Below are 17912 nucleotides of genomic sequence, written 5' to 3'. Positions count from 1 at the left end.
GGAGGCATAGACTACTTTGTAGTTAACATTTAATTGACAAGGTTTTTTGGGAAAGCTTTTCCATCAACCAGAAGATGGTTGTCATTAGCATCATCGCTAACAGCTACACATAGTGGATCATTAGCATCATTAACAGCTACACATAGTGGTAGACTGCACTCAGACAGGGGCATTTCCTGGCTGTTTCCTCTTCAGAAACTTGAAGGAAAATACATATCACTGAGGCTAATTTAACGATGACTTACAGGCAGTCGGTTCAGAATAACGATGACAAAAATGGAAAACTCTTCAATCTGTCACCTAATCCTACCTAACGGGCAGGTCAGCCCTGGAGTAAAGTATTGGCTGTAAGAAGTAAGAGAAAACATAACATCTGGTTCTTTTAAAATTTCTTCGCATGACATGGCTTGCCAGAATAAACATTGTTATTAATATTTTTCCAGTCTGCGTTATCCACTCCAGTCAGCAGAGAGCGATATGAGTCTTTCAGGTGATGCTGCTTGCGTGACGTATAATCTAGTGGACGGAACTGGAGGCTTCTTCAACAGCGACAAAAGGCTTCTGATTCAACCAACGTATTGCTTTGCTAGCGAACATAAAGTTGAGTCTTTGAAGCTCTTTAGACCAATCGTGTGTATATTACTCTTAGGGCTTTGGATATAATTATGCTTACCCATCTACTTGTTCATTTTAACGTCATTTGCTCGTTAAATTAGCAAATGTGTTACTAAATTGATACTGCATTAGGCTAATCGACCGGAGCATGAGCTCACAAAGCTCGACCGAGAAAGAAGCTCTGGTGAAAGGAGAGGAAGAAGCTTTCATGATGAAAAGGGAGGAAGAGGACGCTATCACATTGAAAGAAGAAGAGGATGATATTACAGTGAAAGAGGAAGATGGGAAAGAGGTTGTGGAAGAGGAGGAGGTAGAAGCTTTCAGAATCAAAAACGAGGAAGATGCCATAACATTGAAAGAAGAGAATGTAGTGAAAGAAGAGGAAGAACCTTTTAGGGTAAAAGAGGAAGAGGAGGCTATCTCAATAAAAAAGGAGGAAGACGTTTTGGGAGTGAAAGTGGAGGAGGCTGAAGATCAGATTACCACCAGTGAGTACTGTCTTAAAAACAGGTGCACAAACTATGCAGTTGGTGAACTAATGTGGGGTTTGAAAGGGGCATTCTACTTCAGTTCAACACTTGAATATGTCGTTCAGTACTGTAGGAATTGTTTAAGGGATAATCTGCCATTGGTACACATGTTTTTGGGACTTCGATGTATTGAATTCTCATTCTCCATGTGGTCTACATTAAAGTTCACCTCATCTAATATAACAGGCTTTTAAAATCTACTTAAAATATCAAAGGGATGTAAAAGGCACCCATTTTGTGGAAATGACCCTTTACATTTGCAACACAAACAATATTTTACAAAATCATGATGGAAGTGGCCATTTTTGACATTCATGCCTCTTGATTGTAATAGATGGTCATAAGTTTACCGTCTGTTTGCTGTTCTCGTTCACATAGTAGAGAGACGTGACTATCGTGGATCCTCTGGGGAGCATCAACAACATCCTGATGCTGACGAGGAAGAGAAGAGTCTCTCCAGATCAGAGCACCAGATGGTACACGTTGGTCTGGTCTAGCATACAGCTTGCTCTATCGGGGTCTGGGCTGGATTTCTGTAAAGTACTTCATGACAACAGTGGCATCAGCATCCATAATGATATGTGTCTGTGTCCCCTCTTTATGGTTACCAGGACCACGCTAGCCCTTCCTCCCTCCCGGAGTCCCCGTGTCGTGCCTCTCCCAGTAGCGCCTTACTGCTGGTTATGAAGAGGTTGTCTGTGCTGCTGGTGGACTGCAGGAAAACAACGGAGCTGAGTGGAACTGTGAGAGGACGACAAGAGAAGAAAGGATCAGATTTGACACAAAGTAAGTGCTGTCGTTCAGTTTGAACAAACAAAATCCATCTGCCCACTGGTATCTGTTACCAGGACAACCAGCAGAGTTCTGTTCGTTGACAGGAAGATAGACTGGTGGATATGGATGTTATGAATATCAAAACACTGAAAAAGGATTCTACCAATGAAAAGAGAGAAACCAATATACCATATAAAACCTTGATGAAAGTTAGCTTTAGAGAGAGAGTTTCAAGATGATCCAATGTAAGGTGCTTGTTTTACAAAAACTTTTCCTTAAAGATGACCTGACTTTTTTCAATCTTTACCAACGACATGCCAACAACATTTGAGTAAAGCCAGTGTGTCTGTATGCGGATGACTTAACACTGTAGACGTCAGCTACCACGGAAACTGAAATGACAGCAACACTTACAAATCTTTAGGATGTTTTTATCATACAAGTTCAATAATGTTCCAACGGGAGAATTCCATTGTCTGTAGAAAAGCAATGGAACGAGAGCGAACTGTCTCATGACTGCGCGTCACGAGACCAAGGCACTCTGCCAGACCTCTGACTCATTCCCATCTCATTCAGCCCCCCCTCACATTAGAAGCGTCAAACAACGTTCTAAAGACTGTTGACATCTAGTGGAAGCATTAGGAAGTGCAACATAACCAATATCCCACTGTATCTTCAATAGGGGCTGAGTTGAAAAACTACAAACCTCAGATTTCCCACTTCCTGTTTGGATTTTTTCTCAGGTTTTTGCCTGCCATATGAGTCCTGTTATACTCATTGACATCATTCAAACAGCTTTAGAAACTTCAGAGTGTTTTCTATCCAATACTACTAATAATATGCACAAATTAGCATCTGGGACTGAGTAGGAGGCAGTTTACTCTTGGCACGCTTCTCATCCAAAAGTGAAAATGCTGCCCCTATCCCAATTAAAGGAGGACTGTAGCATCTAATGATGAATTACTATGGAGTCTGATGCTTTGAAGGAGAAGTTTACCCAAAATCCAGAAACTCCTAAGTGATTCCATACATTAAAACTAGTCCACTGGATTTTTCCCTCTCCCCCTCTTTCTCCCTGTAGTGCTGTACTGAAACAGCTGCTCTCCCTCTCTCTCCCTGTTTTGCTGTACTGAAACCGCTGCTCTCTCCCTCTCTCTCCCTGTAGTGCTGTACTGAAACAGCTGCTCACCCTCTCTCTCCCTGTAGTGCTGTACTGAAACAGCTGCTCTCCCCCTCTCTCCCTGTAGTGCTGTACTGAAACAGCTGCTCCCCCTCTCTCTCCCTGTAGTGCTGTACTGAAACAGCTGCTCTCCCTCTCTCTCCCTGTAGTGCTGTACTGAAACAAATTCATCACAGATCTTCATTGTAAAGGGTTTAAACACTGTTTCCCAAGCTTGTTCAATGAACCATAAACAATTAATGAACATGCACCTGTGGAACGATCGTTAACCTGATGGGAAAGGTGTTCCGCTAGCGGAACCCCACGACAACATTCCGCTGAAAAGGCAGCGAGCGAAATTCTAAAATATTTTTTTGAAATATGTAACTCATGTAATCTGTCCAATACAGCAAATGAAAGATAAACATCTTGTTAATCTACACATGGTGTCCGATTTCAAAAATGATTTACAGCGAAAGCACAACATGTGATTGTTAGCTCATAGCCAAGTCCTAAAAACGCACAGCTATTTTTCCAGCCAAAGATAGCAGTCACAAAAAGCAGAAATATAGATAAAATTAATCACTAACCTTTGATTAGATGACACTCATAGGATATCATGTTACACAATACATGTATGTTTTGTTCGATAATGTGCATATTTATATCCAAAAATCTCAGTTTACATTGGCGCGTTACATGCAGAAATGTTTTGATTCCAAAACATCTGGTGAATTTCCCAGAAATACTCATAATAAACATTGATAGAAGATGCAAGTGTTATTCACAGAATTAAAGATGGACTTATCCTCTATGCATCCGCTATGTCAGATTTCTTTTTTAACTTACGGAAAAAGCATAATCTAAGAACGGCGCTCAGTACCCAAAAACAGCCAAAGACAACTCTGCCATCTTGGAGTCAACATTAGTTCGAAAAAACACTATAAATATTCACTTACCTTTGATGATCTTCATCAGAAGGCACTCCCAGGAATCCCAGTTCGACAATAAATGACTGATTTGTTCCATAAAGTTCCATAAAGCTCATCATTTAGCCACTTGTTAGCGTGTTCAGCCCAGTAATCCATCTTCATGAGGCGCGACCATTTCCTCCATGACAAAAAGTTCCGTGACAGGTCGTAGAAACAAGTGTGCAAAACATGTCTGCAATCAATCTGTAGGATGTTTTTAACGTCTTAAGATTAGGGGGCAGTATGTTCATTTTTGGAAAAAGAACGTTCCCAAATTAAACAGGCTTTTTTGTCAGGACAAGATGCTGGAATATGCATATAATTGACAGCTTAGGATAGAAAACACTCTAAAGTTTCCAAAACTGTAAAAATATTGTCTGAGTATAACAGAACTGGTATTGCAGGCGAAAGCCTGAGAAAAATCCAATCCGGAAGTGACTCATCTTTTGAAATCTCTGCATGCCGATGCGTCCCTATTGAGCAGTGAATGGGCTATCAACCAGATTCCTTTTTCTCCGTATTCCCCAAGGTGTCAACAGCATTGTGACATAGTTTTACGCCTTTATGTTGAAGAATACCCGTAAGCGGCTACATTGTGTAAGTGGTCATCTGATGGCTCTCAGAGTGATTCTTGCGTAAAATACAGAGGTAGCCATTTTTTCAATCGGTCCTACTGAAAAACCAATTGTCCCGGTGGATATATTATCGAATAGATATTTGAAAAATACCTTGAGGATTGATTATAAACAACGTTTTCCATGTTTCTGTCGATATTATGGAGCTAATTTCCGGTCGATTTCTAAGCCAAACGTGAAGAACAAATGGAGCTATTTCGCCTACAAAAATAATATTTTTGGGAAAAAGCAACATTGGCTATCTAACTGGGAGTCTCGTGAGTGAAAACATCCAAAGCTCATCAAAGGTAAACGATTTAATTTGATTGCTTTTCTGATTTTGGTGGCCAAGTTACCTGCTGCTAGCTGGACAAAATGCTAGGCTATCGATAAACTTACACAAATGCTTGTCTTGCTTTGACTGTAAAGCATATTTTGAAAATCTGAGATGACAGGGTGATTAACAAAAGGCTAAGCTGTGTCTCAATATATTTCACTTGTGATTTTCATGAATAGGAATATTTTCTAGGAATATTTATGTCCGTTGCATTATGCTAATTAGTGTCAGTCGATGATTACGCTCCCGGACCCGGGATGGGGAGTCACTAAAGGTTAACATATCATCAATAAGGTTCCAACCGGAGAATTTCATTGTCTGAAGAAAAGCATTGGAACGGGAGCTAACTCTCTAGGGAGCGCGCGTCATGAGACCCAGGCTCTCTGCCAGACCACTCACTCAAATAGCTCCTATGAGCCCCTCCTTTATAGTAGAATCCTCAAAACAGGTTCTAAAGACGGTGACGTCTAGTGGAAGCCCTAGGAAGTGCAAGCACATCCATAACTATCAGGGATTTAAATAGGCACTGTTTTGAAATTCGACTTCTCACTTTTTGTTTGGATTTCTTCTCACGGTTTTGCCTGCCATATGAGTTCTGTTATACTCACAGACATCATTCAAACAGTTTTAGAAACTTCAGTGTTTTCTATCCTGGTCTGGCGTCGTTATATGTGGTTGTGAGGCCAGTTGGATATACTGCCAAATTCTCTAAAACGACATTGGAGACAGCTTCTGGTAGAGAATTGTACATTCAATTATCTGGTAACAGCTCTAGTGGATATTCCTGCAGTCAGCATGCCAATTGCACGCTCCCTCAAAACTTGAGACATCTGTGGCATTGTTGTGTGACAAAGCTGCACATTGAAAGTGGCATTTTATTCTCCACAGCACAAGGTGCACCTGTGTAATAATCAAGCTGTTCAATCAGCTTCTTGATATGCCACACCTGTCAGGTGGATGGATTATCTTGGCAGAGAATAAATGTTAACTAACAGGGATGTAAACAAATTTGTGCACAACATTTTTGAGAAATAAGGTGAGCTTATGGAAAAATTCCGGGGTCTTTTATTTCAGTTCATGAAACATGGGACCAACACTTTACATGTTGTTTTATATTTTTTAGCAACATCTACCCCAAAATTATTTTTACTTTACACAAAATATGTACGAAGTTTGTGAACATCTAAATAAAATAAATGATCACAGCGGGTGTTATCATGGAAATTCATGTATACTGAGAGAGACTTTGTCATTTCTTCAAACAATAATTTGTATTTAATATTGATTAATTATTGGAATAATGAAGCGGTTGACCCCACACGCTTGAGTGTGTTGCTGAGAGCTTAACCTTGAATGAAAAGCATAGCTCTTATAAATGCTTAGTCAGGGCTGGTTCCACCCCTCCCATGCTGATCGGGGGGCATCACAAGCCATCCTGGGTTCATCCTGTGGTCATCTGCACCTGGTGTTGTTTTAACCCCCCAACCCGGCCCAGATGCCAGGATGACTTGGAACACTAAGGGATTTTGTTCTACTCCTCCAGGCTATCTCGGTTACCCCCCCCCCCCCACACACACACACACACACATCTTGTCTATGTAATACCAGCTGTAGGTTTCTATCAGCAAGTCATGAATCAATTGTCAACTCAAGCTCCAGAGGCCCAACTCAGTCCCATAGACACAGATGAGAGAGTACCCATCAAAGCTATTCAATGGCTAAACTGTATTAATACAATCTTGTAATTTTTCTCAGTGTCCACCCTATCGACAACGGGCAAATGTTACTGGTGTGCTTTGTGTCTTCGATGTAAACACTATTACACAAAATTACTTCTTTAGTTATTTTATGTTTAAGGAAGTGTGTAGGTCGCATTCTGTATCATACAGCTATGAAAGTTATATATTTAGAACCACCTGCTCGATTGGAATCTGTGTCTTCAGTGTGCTAGAACTGTTTAGTTTTTTGTGTTCTGACTTGTAAAACAGGAAGCTCTATTTTTGTTTGGCATCAGGTTGAGAGATCTGATTAGGATTTACTCTCGTAGCACTGTTGTTTTATCATGTGGAGATTTCATTTGGGTCTCTATTTTTAAAAACACTGTCTTTGGCAGGAGAAAGACCAGACTCCGAGGAACCAGAGCCAGGGACGTCCAAACCAGCAAGACGACACCAGTGCTCCCAGTGTGGAAAGGGTTTTAACGATTTAGGGAACTTGATACAGCATGAGAGAATACACACAGGGGAGAAACCTTACCATTGCTCCCAGTGTGGAAAGAGTTTTAACGTTTTAGGGAACCTGATACAGCATGAGAGAATACACACTGGGGAGAAACCTTACCAATGCTCCCAGTGTGGAAAGAGTTTTGCCGTTTTAGGGAACCTGATAAAGCATGAGAGAATACACACAGGGGAGAAGCCTTACCGCTGCTCCCAGTGTGGGAAGATGTTTAACCGGAAAGAACACCTGAAAGCTCATGAGAGAATACACACAGGGGAGAAGCCTTACGACTGCTCCCAGTGTGGAAAGAGTTTTACCGTTTTAGGGAACCTGATAAAGCATGAGAGAATACACACAGGGGAGAAGCCTTACCGCTGCTTCCAGTGTGGAAAGATGTTTATCCAGAAAGAACACCTGAAAGCTCATGAGAGAATACACACAGGGGAGAAGCCTTACGACTGCTCTCAGTGTGGAAAGAGTTTTACCGCTTTAGGGAACCTGGTAATGCATGAGAGAATACACACAGGGGAGAAGCCTTACCGCTGCTCCCAGTGTGGCAAGTGTTTTAACCAGTTAGGGAGCCTGAAACAACATGAGAGAATACACACAGGGGAGAAGCCTTACCACTGCTCCCAGTGTGGCAAGTGTTTTAACCAGTTTGGGAGCCTGAAACAACATGAGAGAATACACACAGGGGAGAAGCCTTACCACTGCTCCCAGTGCGGAAGGAGTTTTAACCAGAAAAACAGACTGAACCAACACGATAAAATACACAGAGGGAAGATGCATTACCACTCCCCCCAGGGTGCAAAGCTTTTGCCAATTTAGGAAGCCTGAAAGAACATGACACCGAGGATAAGGCTTACAAAAGCTCAGATGTTGGGAAAACGTATTACTCATAACAATCACTTAAACGTCATTAGAGAATCCACACAGGAGAGAAATGACTTCTCTTAGAATTTAAAAACTGTATGTTTGAAAGAGTTGGGGCAAAAGGAGTGGCTAATAAGTCTAGCTGCACATCTGGCTGGCTGTTTTATGTACTGCAAATTGAGAAATGATGTGACCAAACTCAACAAAAATAATCAACTTTATTATGAAGCCAAGATCAATGATATAAAGAATGATGTATTGAATTTTGTAAAGTTAGTGTGGGAGAGGTGGAAAAATTGTTATAATAATGACAAACCTCCTGGCATTGACAACTTAGATGGAAAGCTACTGAGGACAGTAGCTGAATCTATAGCCACTCCTATCTGTCATATTTTTAATATGAGCCTAGAGGAAGGTCTTTGTTCTCAGGCCTGGAGGGAAGCCAAATTAATCCACTACCCAAGAGTGGTAAAGCGGCCTTTACTGGTTCTAACAGCAGACCTATAAGCTTGCTGCCAGCTCTTAGCAAACTGTTGGAAAAAATTGTGTTTTACAAAATACAATGCTATTTCTCTGTAAACAAATGAACAACAGACTTTCAACATGCTTGTAGATAAGGGCACTCAACATGTACTGCACTAACACAAATGACTGATGATTGGTTGAGAGAAATTGATAACAAGAAGATTGTGGGAGCTGTATTGTTAGATTTCAGTGCAGCCTTTGATATTATTGTCCATAACCTGTTTAAGAATGTTTGTGCTAAGGCTTTTCAACCTCTGTTCAGAGCTATCTATCTAATAGAACTCAGGGTTTTTAATGGAAGCTTCTCTAATGTCAAACATGAAGTGTAATGTACCGCAGGGCAGCTCTCTAGGCCCTCTACTCTTTTCTATTTTTACCAATGGCCTGCCACGGGCATTAAACAAAGCATGTGTGTCCATGTATGCTGATGATTCAACTATATAAGCACCAGCAACCACAGCTATTGAAGTCACTGAAACCCTTAACAAAGAGTTGCAGTCTGTTTTGGAATGCATGGCCAGTAATAATCTGGTCCTGAACATCTCTAAAACTAAGAGCATTGTATTTGGTACAAATCATTCCTCAAGTTCTAGACCTCAGCTGAATCTGGTAATGAATTGTGTGGCTGTTGAACAAGTTGAGGAGACTAAATTACTTGGCATTACCTTAGATTGTAAACTGTCATGGTCAAAACATATAGATTCAATGGTTGTAAAGCTGGGGAGAGGTCTAGCCATAATAAAGAGATGCTCTGCTTTTTTGACACTACTCTCCACAAAGCAAGTTCTGCATGCTCTAGTTTTGTCTAATCTTGATTATTGTCCAGTCGTGTGGTCCAGTGCTGCAAGGAAAGACCTAGTAAAGCTGCAGCTGGCCCAAAACAGAGCGGCTGTCACGCCCTGGCCATAGAGAAGCTTCTATTCTCTATTTTGATTAGGCCAGGGTGTGGCTAGGGTGGGCATTCTATGTTCCCTTTTCTGTGTTTTTGTATTTCTTTGTTTTGGCCGGGTGTGGTTCTCAATCAGGGACAACTATCTATCGTTGTCTCTAATTGTGAATCATACTTAGGCAGCCTTTTGCCACCTGTGTTTTTGGGGTAGTTGTTAACATTAACATTAACATTTAAGTCATTTAGCAGACGCTCTTATCCAGAGCGACTTACAAATTGGTGAATTCACCTTCTGACATCCAGTGGAACAGCCACTTTACAATAGTGCATCTAAATCATTAAGGGGGGGGTGAGAAGGATTACTTATCCTAGGTATTCCTTGAAGAGGTGGGGTTTCAGGTGTCTCCGGAAGGTGGTGATTGACTCCGCTGTCCTGGCGTCGTGAGGGAGTTTGTTCCACCATTGGGGGGCCAGAGCAGCGAACAGTTTTGACTGGGCTGAGCGGGAACTGTACTTCCTCAATGGTAGGGAGGCGAGCAGGCCAGAGGTGGATGAACGCAGTGCCCTTGCTTGGGTGTAGGGCCTGATCAGAGCCTGGAGGTACTGCGGTGCCGTTCCCCTCACAGCTCCGTAGGCAAGCACCATGGTCTCAGGGTGTTTTCTGTATAGTTCATTTGCCTTACAGAACTTTTCGTTCTTCTCTTTGTTATTTTGTTTGAATGTTTTTTGATTAAATAAAATTCATGAACACTTATCACGCTGCGCTTTGGTCAATGCCCACCGACGAGAGACATGACAATTTTGTCATGTTTTGTTTTGGCCTCAGGAGGGGTAGCTGCTGCTTTTGCAACAGCTAATGGGGATCCTAGTAAAATACCAAACTCTGTTGTTCTCTCTGAGCTCAGAAATAAAGAATCTTGGTTTGATTTGGACTCCAGCAGATCCTTATATTATAATATCCACTACAACTCAGCCACAGATTGCTGTTTCATGATTGTCTCAATGAAGAGTTCCTCATTCCACTTTCCTGTGGGCTTTTACAAGCCTCCCACTGATTGAATAAACATTGTTTCCACGTCAAATTAAAAAACATGCTTAACATTGATGAACCTTCACTATCTTCATCCCTTAACTAGCAATATTAACTATTGTCTATTGTTATTCTCAATGACATTCCTGGCCTTATGAAATCCTAGCTAAATACAATGTTCCCACCTGTTTTCATGTCTTTGGTTATGCAAACATTTGTTTATTCGATTATATTTCTCATTAAGATGAATATAGTTTTAATTCTGCAGGGGTCACGCATTGCTTTGGTCATGTGTTCCCTTATGGGTCAATGATTTTAATTAGAATATAGCAATTATGCTCTCTCCTCAATCACTTACAGTTTCTTTGGAAAGTATTCAGACCCCCTGACTTTTAGGTTTAGGTCATCAGTAAAGGGGACATCTTAAATATTACAATGACCATTTCAAAGACAGACATCCCCCGGACCTCCCCCCATAACTATTTTTAAAAGGGTAAAATGATCTGTTTTCTGCAGCATTAAGGTCAGGGCGTTGTGATGCCCACTCCAATACCTTGACTTTGTTGTCCTTAAGCCATTTTGCCACAACTTTGGAAGTATGCTTGGCATCATTGTCCATTTGAAAGACCCATTTGCGACCAAGCTTTAACTTCCTGACTGATGTCTTGAGATTTAGCTTCAATATATTCACATAATTTTCATCACCCATGATCTTTCTATTTTGTGAAGTGCCCCAGTCCTTCCTGCAGCGATTCACCCCCACAACGTGATGCTGCCACCTGTGTGCTTCACGGTTGGGATGGTGTTCTTCGAATTGCAAGCATCTCCCTTTTTCCTCCGAACATAATGATTGTCATTATGTCCAAACAGTTCTATTTCTGTTTCATCAGACCAGAGGACACCTTCAGGCATTTGGAAATGGCTCCCAATGATGAACCAGACTTGTGGAGGTCTACCATTTTTTTCTGAGATCTTGGCAGATTTGTATTTATTTTCCCATGATTTCAAGTAAAGAGGCACTGAGTTTCAAGGTAGGTCTTGAAATACATTCACAGGTGCTCTTCCAATTGACTCAAATTATGTCAATTAGCCTATCAGAAGCTTCAGACATAATTTTCTGGAATTTTCCACGGCTGTTTAAAGGCATAGTCAATTTAGTGTATGTAAACTTCTGACCCACTGGGATTGTGAAATAATCTGTCTGTAAACAATTGTTGGAAAAATGACTTGTGTCATTAACACAGATGTCCTAACCGACTTGCCAAAACTAGTTTGTTCACAAGAAATGTGTGGAGTGGTTGAAAAATGAGCTTTAATGACTCCAACCTAAGTGTATGTAATCTTTAGCTTCAACTGTAAATACTGTATCCTTCACTATCTATTCCTCACTATATATTGCATCTTAGCTGCTGTGTTTCTGCTCATCCATGTTTTATACTTCTATATTTCCCATTCCTTTACTGGATTATGTGTATTAGGTTTAGTTGTGGAATTTGTTAGATATTATCTGTTTGATACTGTTGGACTTAGAAGCAGAGTTCTGTTAGTTGACAGGAAGATAGACTGGTGGATATGGATGTTATGAATATCATAACACTGAAAAAGGATTCTGCCAATGAAAAGAGAGGAACCAATAGACCATATAAAACCTTGATGAAAGGTAGCTTTAGAGAGAGAGAGTTTCAAGATGATCCAATGTAAGGTGCTTGTTTAAAAAAAAAAGTTTCCTTAAAACATTATGGATATTACATTGCCTGTCCCAGTCAACCCCCCTAACACTTACAAAGAGCTGCAGTGAGTTTCAGAATGGGTGGCAAGGAATAAGTTGGTCCTAAATATTTCAGATTACCTTAAATTACATGGCCTACTATGCTAATTCTGTAGCGGTATTGTTAAAGGGGGGTTAAATAAATATTTTGTTGGGGCGCCAGGCAGGTATTGACCCTAGTTATTAAAGTTAGTTATTACCTATTATAACATTATTATTATTACATATTATTAAAACTGAAAGGATGAGAGTAGAATAGTTAGAGTAGCGCTTCCAGACATTCTAAACATGATGGAGTCTTAAAGGAGGACTGTAGCATCTAATGATGAAACATTATGGGGTCTTAAAGGAGGACTGTAGCATCTAATGATGAAACATTATGGAGTCTTAAAGGAGGACTGTAGCATCGAATGATGAAACATTATGGAGTCTTAAAGGAGGACTATAGCATCTAATAATGAAACATTATGGAGTCTTAAAGGAGGACTGTAGCATCTAATGATTAAACATTATGGAGTCTTAAAGGAGGACTGCGATGGAAGGAAAGGGGATGTCTAGTCTGTCACAACTGAATCCATTGACCTTAATTGTGTCTTCGCATTGAACACAACCCCTCTGAACTCTGAGTCCAAGAGGTGTGGGGCCTTTTTCAATGTCCACATCATCAGCGGCAGTTCTTGTTGGGGGTTAACTGCCTTGCTCAAGGGCAAAACGGCAGATTCAAACCAGTGACCTTTTGCTTACTGGCCCAACACTTAACTTTCTACAAATATTACAAATGTTCCAACTTCAATTCATTATTTCTCAATGATGCTTTAAAGGAGAAGTTTACCCAACATCCAGGAACTCCAAAGTGATTCCATACATTGAAACTAGTCCAGTGGAGTTTTCCATCTCCCCCTCTCTCTCTCCCTGTAGTGCTGTACTGAAACAGCTGCAAACGCGTGACTCGTAATGTTGCTGCATGCGGGCCTCTCTGCTACTTTGCCAGTTAATTTGTTATTTTATTAGTTATGGCTTTTTTTCAACCCATAAAACATATACAAATATGATGATGTCATAGTGGATTCATGCCGTGAATGATCAAGCTTTTTCATACTTCATGACATGGAACATTACATAATATTTCGGAAAATATTCAGACCCTTTGACTTTTTCCATATTTTGTTACGTGACTGCCTGATTCTAAAATTAATAAAAAATATATATAACTCATCAATCTACACACAATACCCTTTAATGACAAAGCGAACACAGGATTTTAGAAATGTTTGCAAATCTATCCTCACTTTCATCAGCTGTCTGGGTGGCTGGTCTCATGATGTGGAGGCCCTGGGCCGGCGTCGTTATATGTGGTCTGCGGTGGTGAGGCCGGTTGGATGTACTACCAAAATTTCAAAAATAAAGTTTGAGGCGGCTTCTGGTAGAGAAATTAACATTAAATTCTCTGATCACTGCTCCAGTGGATATTCCTGCAGTCAGCATGACAATTGCACGCTTCCTCAAAACTTGAGACGTCTGTGGCATTGTGTTGTGAGGCAAAACTGTACATTTTAGTGGCCTTTTATTGTTCCCGGTACATGGTGCACCTGTGTAATGATCACGCCATTTAATCAGCTTCTTGATATGCCTCACCTGTCAGGTGAATGGATTATCTTGGCAAAGGATACATGTTCACGAACAGGGATGTAAACAAATTTGTGCACCAAATTTAAGAGAAATGAGCTTTCGTACGAATTGAAACATTCTGGGATCTTTTATTTCAGGTCATGAAACATGGGACCAACACTTTACATATTTATATTTTTTGGAACATCTACTCAAAATATGTAATTATTTTTTACTTTACCCAAATTATTGCGACATTAATGATAGTCTAAATGTTAAAAAAGCCATTGTGTTGACTTTCACACGAAATTACATCTTAATTTAGTTTAAAAAAGTGTGTAGGTCTCATTCTGTATCATACAGCTATGAAAGTTATATTTACAACCACCTGGGAATCCAGAGACGTCGGTGTCCTAGAACTGTTTAGTGTTTTGTGTTCTCACTTGTAAAACTGAATGAATAAAATAAGTAATGTAAACATATTACCAGGAAACTCTACAACATTTGTTTTAAATTATGAAATGTTTGTAAACTGGCCTTGGGCTATTGAGGGATCTGATTTGGATTAAACCTCAAAGCAAGGCAGTTTTATCATGTGGAGATTTCATGCTGGTTTCTCTTAAAATAAACACTGTCTTTTGCAGGAGGAAAACCAAACTTGGAGGAACCAATGACGTCTAAACCAGCAAGACGACACCTCTGCTCCCAGATTGGAAATAGTTTTAACAAGTTAGCAAGCCTGAAAAGACACGAGAGGACACACACAGGGGAGAAGCCTTTCCATTGCTCCCCCTGTGGAAAGAGTTTTAGACACTTAGGAAATCTGAAAGCTCATGAGCGAACACACACAGGTAAGAGGCCTTTCCATTGCTCCCAGTGTGGAAAGAGTTTTAGCCTTTCAGGAAGCCTGAAAGTTCATGAGCGAATACATACAAGGGAGAAGTCATACCATTGCGCCCAGTGTGGTAAGAGTTTTAGCCAGTCAGGAAGCCTGAAAGTTCATGAGCGAATACATGCAGGGGAGAAGTCATACCATTGCGCCCAGTGTGGCAAGAGTTTTACCCATTCAGGAAGCCTGGAGGAACACATGAGACTACACACAGGGGAGAAGCCTTACTACTGCTCCCATTGTGGAAAGAGTTTTACCCATTTAGGTAGCATGAAAGGACATGAGAGAATACACACAGGAGCGAAGCCACACCCTTGCTCCCAGTGTGGAATGAGTTTTAAGCGGTTAGACGCCCTCAAAGCTCATGAGCGAATACACACAGGGGAGACACCATAACATTGTGCGCAGTGTGGAAAGAGTTTTAGCCATTCAGGAAACCTGAAAGCCCATGAGCAAATTACACACATTTGAGAAGCCATACCATTGTGCCCAGTGTGGAAAGAGGTTTAGCCTTTTAGGAAGCCTGAGAGTTCATGCGCGAATACACACATGGGAGAAGCATTACCACTGCTCCCAGAGTTCATAGTGTTTTACCTATTTAGAGGCCTGAAAGAACAAACGAGACGGCACACAGGGGAGAAGCCTTACAAATGTTCAGACTGTGGGAAGACATATTACTCATCACAGTCACTTACAAAACATATGAGAATCCACATAGGAGATAATTACAGGAAATAATTACTTATCCTAGTGTGTAAACTTGTAATTCACATCACATACACTTAAAATTCATCAGAGAGCGTACACACTGCTCCCAATGTCTTATGTTGTTGACTGAGAATGTTTACTTGTTTATACCATAAGAAATTAAATTGTACACAGTAAACTCAAACATATATATTTGTATGTTTTTATTAGAAACCATAAATTGTACATGGAGTATGTCAGTTTGAATACAGAGTAAATCAGATTCCATGTGTTTAAATGGTCCTTTTTTAAACTCTGACTGTGTTTATCTGGGTGTGTCATTCCTCCAGCACTACAGATAATCAAGTGCTATTTGAATGTGATGCATTTGCCCCATTGTTTACATTTGCATTATGGCCCACTGATGATTTAATGACATGAAAATGTTCACAGACTCTGTCATGCAAAATATTAATTGTCCACATGTCTGAGTATGTGACTAACCTTGTGAAACTGTCCTATTATAAGCTCCTGTTCTTGGGAGTATCATCCTGTGTTGCAAACCAACTGCACCTGCGTCCTTGTATGAAAAATATCCCGCCCAGGAACAAGCAACTATAAAGATATTGTCAGGATTTGGCCAGGGTTGTTCCGGTTTTTGGTCACTAGATGCCCCCATTGTGCTTTTTGACCTTTTGCTTTCCCTTGATCCCCATTATTATTTGCACCTGTGCCTCGTTTACCCTGATTGTATTTAAACCCTTAGTTTCCCTCAGTTCTTTGCTCTGTGTTTGTATGTTAGCACCCAGCCCTAGTATTCTGTGAACTCTGGTTGATCCCGGTGGACGCTCTTGTGGAATTCTGTTTTTTGTTCTTGTTTATTTATTTTTGAGTATCTTTTGAGGCTTTTTATGCTAGACCTACCACCTTGTGGATTTACCTTTTTTGTCTTGGAGGATTACCTTGTGGATTACCTTGTTCTTGTGGCATTCCTTTTGAGGTTGTGGAGTTACATGTTTTCCTGAAGGACTTCACTTTTTACTTTATTAAATACACTGTCTCAAGTACTGCTGTGTCTGCCTCATCTTCTGGGTTCTGCCGACTATTCGTGGCTCAGTTGGTTAAGTGACTGTTTCTCACTCCGGAGACCCGGGTTCGTAACCGGGTCCTGACAGATATGTGCTCATCACCCAATGCTTTGGAATTCAGACTGTCTACACTGCGCTGTGTAACTCTGTTATTCTCTCTGAGCTCAGAAATAAAGAATCTTATTTGACTTGGACTCCAGCAGATCCTTATTTTATAATATCCACCACAACTCACCCACGGATTGCTGTTTCATCATTGTCTCATTGTCTTCCCCTTTCCTGGGGGCATTTACAAGCCTCCCACTGGTTGAATAAACTTTGTTTCCAAGTCATTTCAACAAAACTATTCCATGTGATGGTTTTAGATCAATAAAAGACATCAATTCAGGAATTTTTATTCTTGCAAACAAAGTCATGTGGATAGAAACTAGACGTTCAACTGACGTCTGTGCCCAGTGGGCTGGTTTGAATAGGGTGCAGGTGTTGGATCAATGTCCACCTTAGAAGCTACAGTTGAAGTCAGAAGTTTACTTCGGTTGGAGTCATTAAAACTCGTTTTTCAACCACTCCACAAATTTCTTGTTAACAAACTATAGTTTTGGCAATTCGGGTTAGGACATGTACTTTGTGTATGACACAAGTAATTTTTCCAACAATTGTTTACAGACAGATTGTTTCACTTATAAATCCCTGTATAACAATCCCAGTGGGTCAGAAGTTCATATGCACTAAGTTGACTGTGCCTTAAACAGCTTGGAAAATTCCAGAAAATTATGTCATGGCTTTAGAAGCTTCTGATAGGCTAATTGACACCATTTGAGTCAATTGGAGGTGTACCTGTGGATGTTTTTCAATGCCTACCTTCAAACTCAGTGCCTCTTTGCTTGACATCATGGGAAAATCAAAAGAAATCAGCAAAGACCTCAGAAAAAGAATTTTAGACCTCCACAAGTCTGGTTCATCATTGGGAGTAATTTCCAAACGCCTGAAGGTACCACATTCATCTGTACAAACAACAGTACGCAAGTATAAACACCATGGGACCATGTAGCCGTCATACCACTCAGGAAGGAGACACGTTCTGTCTCCTAGAGATTAATGTACTTTGGTGCGAAAAGTGCAAATCAGTCCCAGAACAACAGCAAAAGACCTTGTGAAGATGCTGGATGAAATGAGTACAAAAGTATCTAAATCCACAGGAAACGAATTCTATATCGACAAAACCTGCAAGGCCGCTCAGCAAGGAAGAAGACACTGCTCCAAAACCACCATAAAAAAGGCAGACTACGGTTTGCAACTGCACATGGGGACAAAGATCATACCTTTTGGAGAAAT

The 17912-nt window shown here is 40.6% G+C and overlaps 1 protein-coding gene and 1 pseudogene across 1 annotated transcript in view; one reads left to right on the top strand and one right to left on the bottom strand.

Annotated features, from left to right (window-relative positions):
* Positions 1-17912, bottom strand: part of LOC135532479 (zinc finger protein 436-like) — a 781678-nt gene that overhangs the window by 135983 nt on the left and 627783 nt on the right. The gene's annotated exons all lie outside the window — the stretch shown is intronic.
* LOC135525310 (zinc finger protein 850-like) overlaps positions 1-17912 on the top strand; it is a 138484-nt pseudogene that overhangs the window by 93424 nt on the left and 27148 nt on the right.

Source organism: Oncorhynchus masou, chromosome 5, assembly GCF_036934945.1.
Source record: "Oncorhynchus masou masou isolate Uvic2021 chromosome 5, UVic_Omas_1.1, whole genome shotgun sequence".
NCBI classification, from domain to species: Eukaryota; Metazoa; Chordata; class Actinopteri; order Salmoniformes; family Salmonidae; genus Oncorhynchus; species Oncorhynchus masou.
This window is presented reverse-complemented; position numbering and strand designations above follow the sequence as displayed.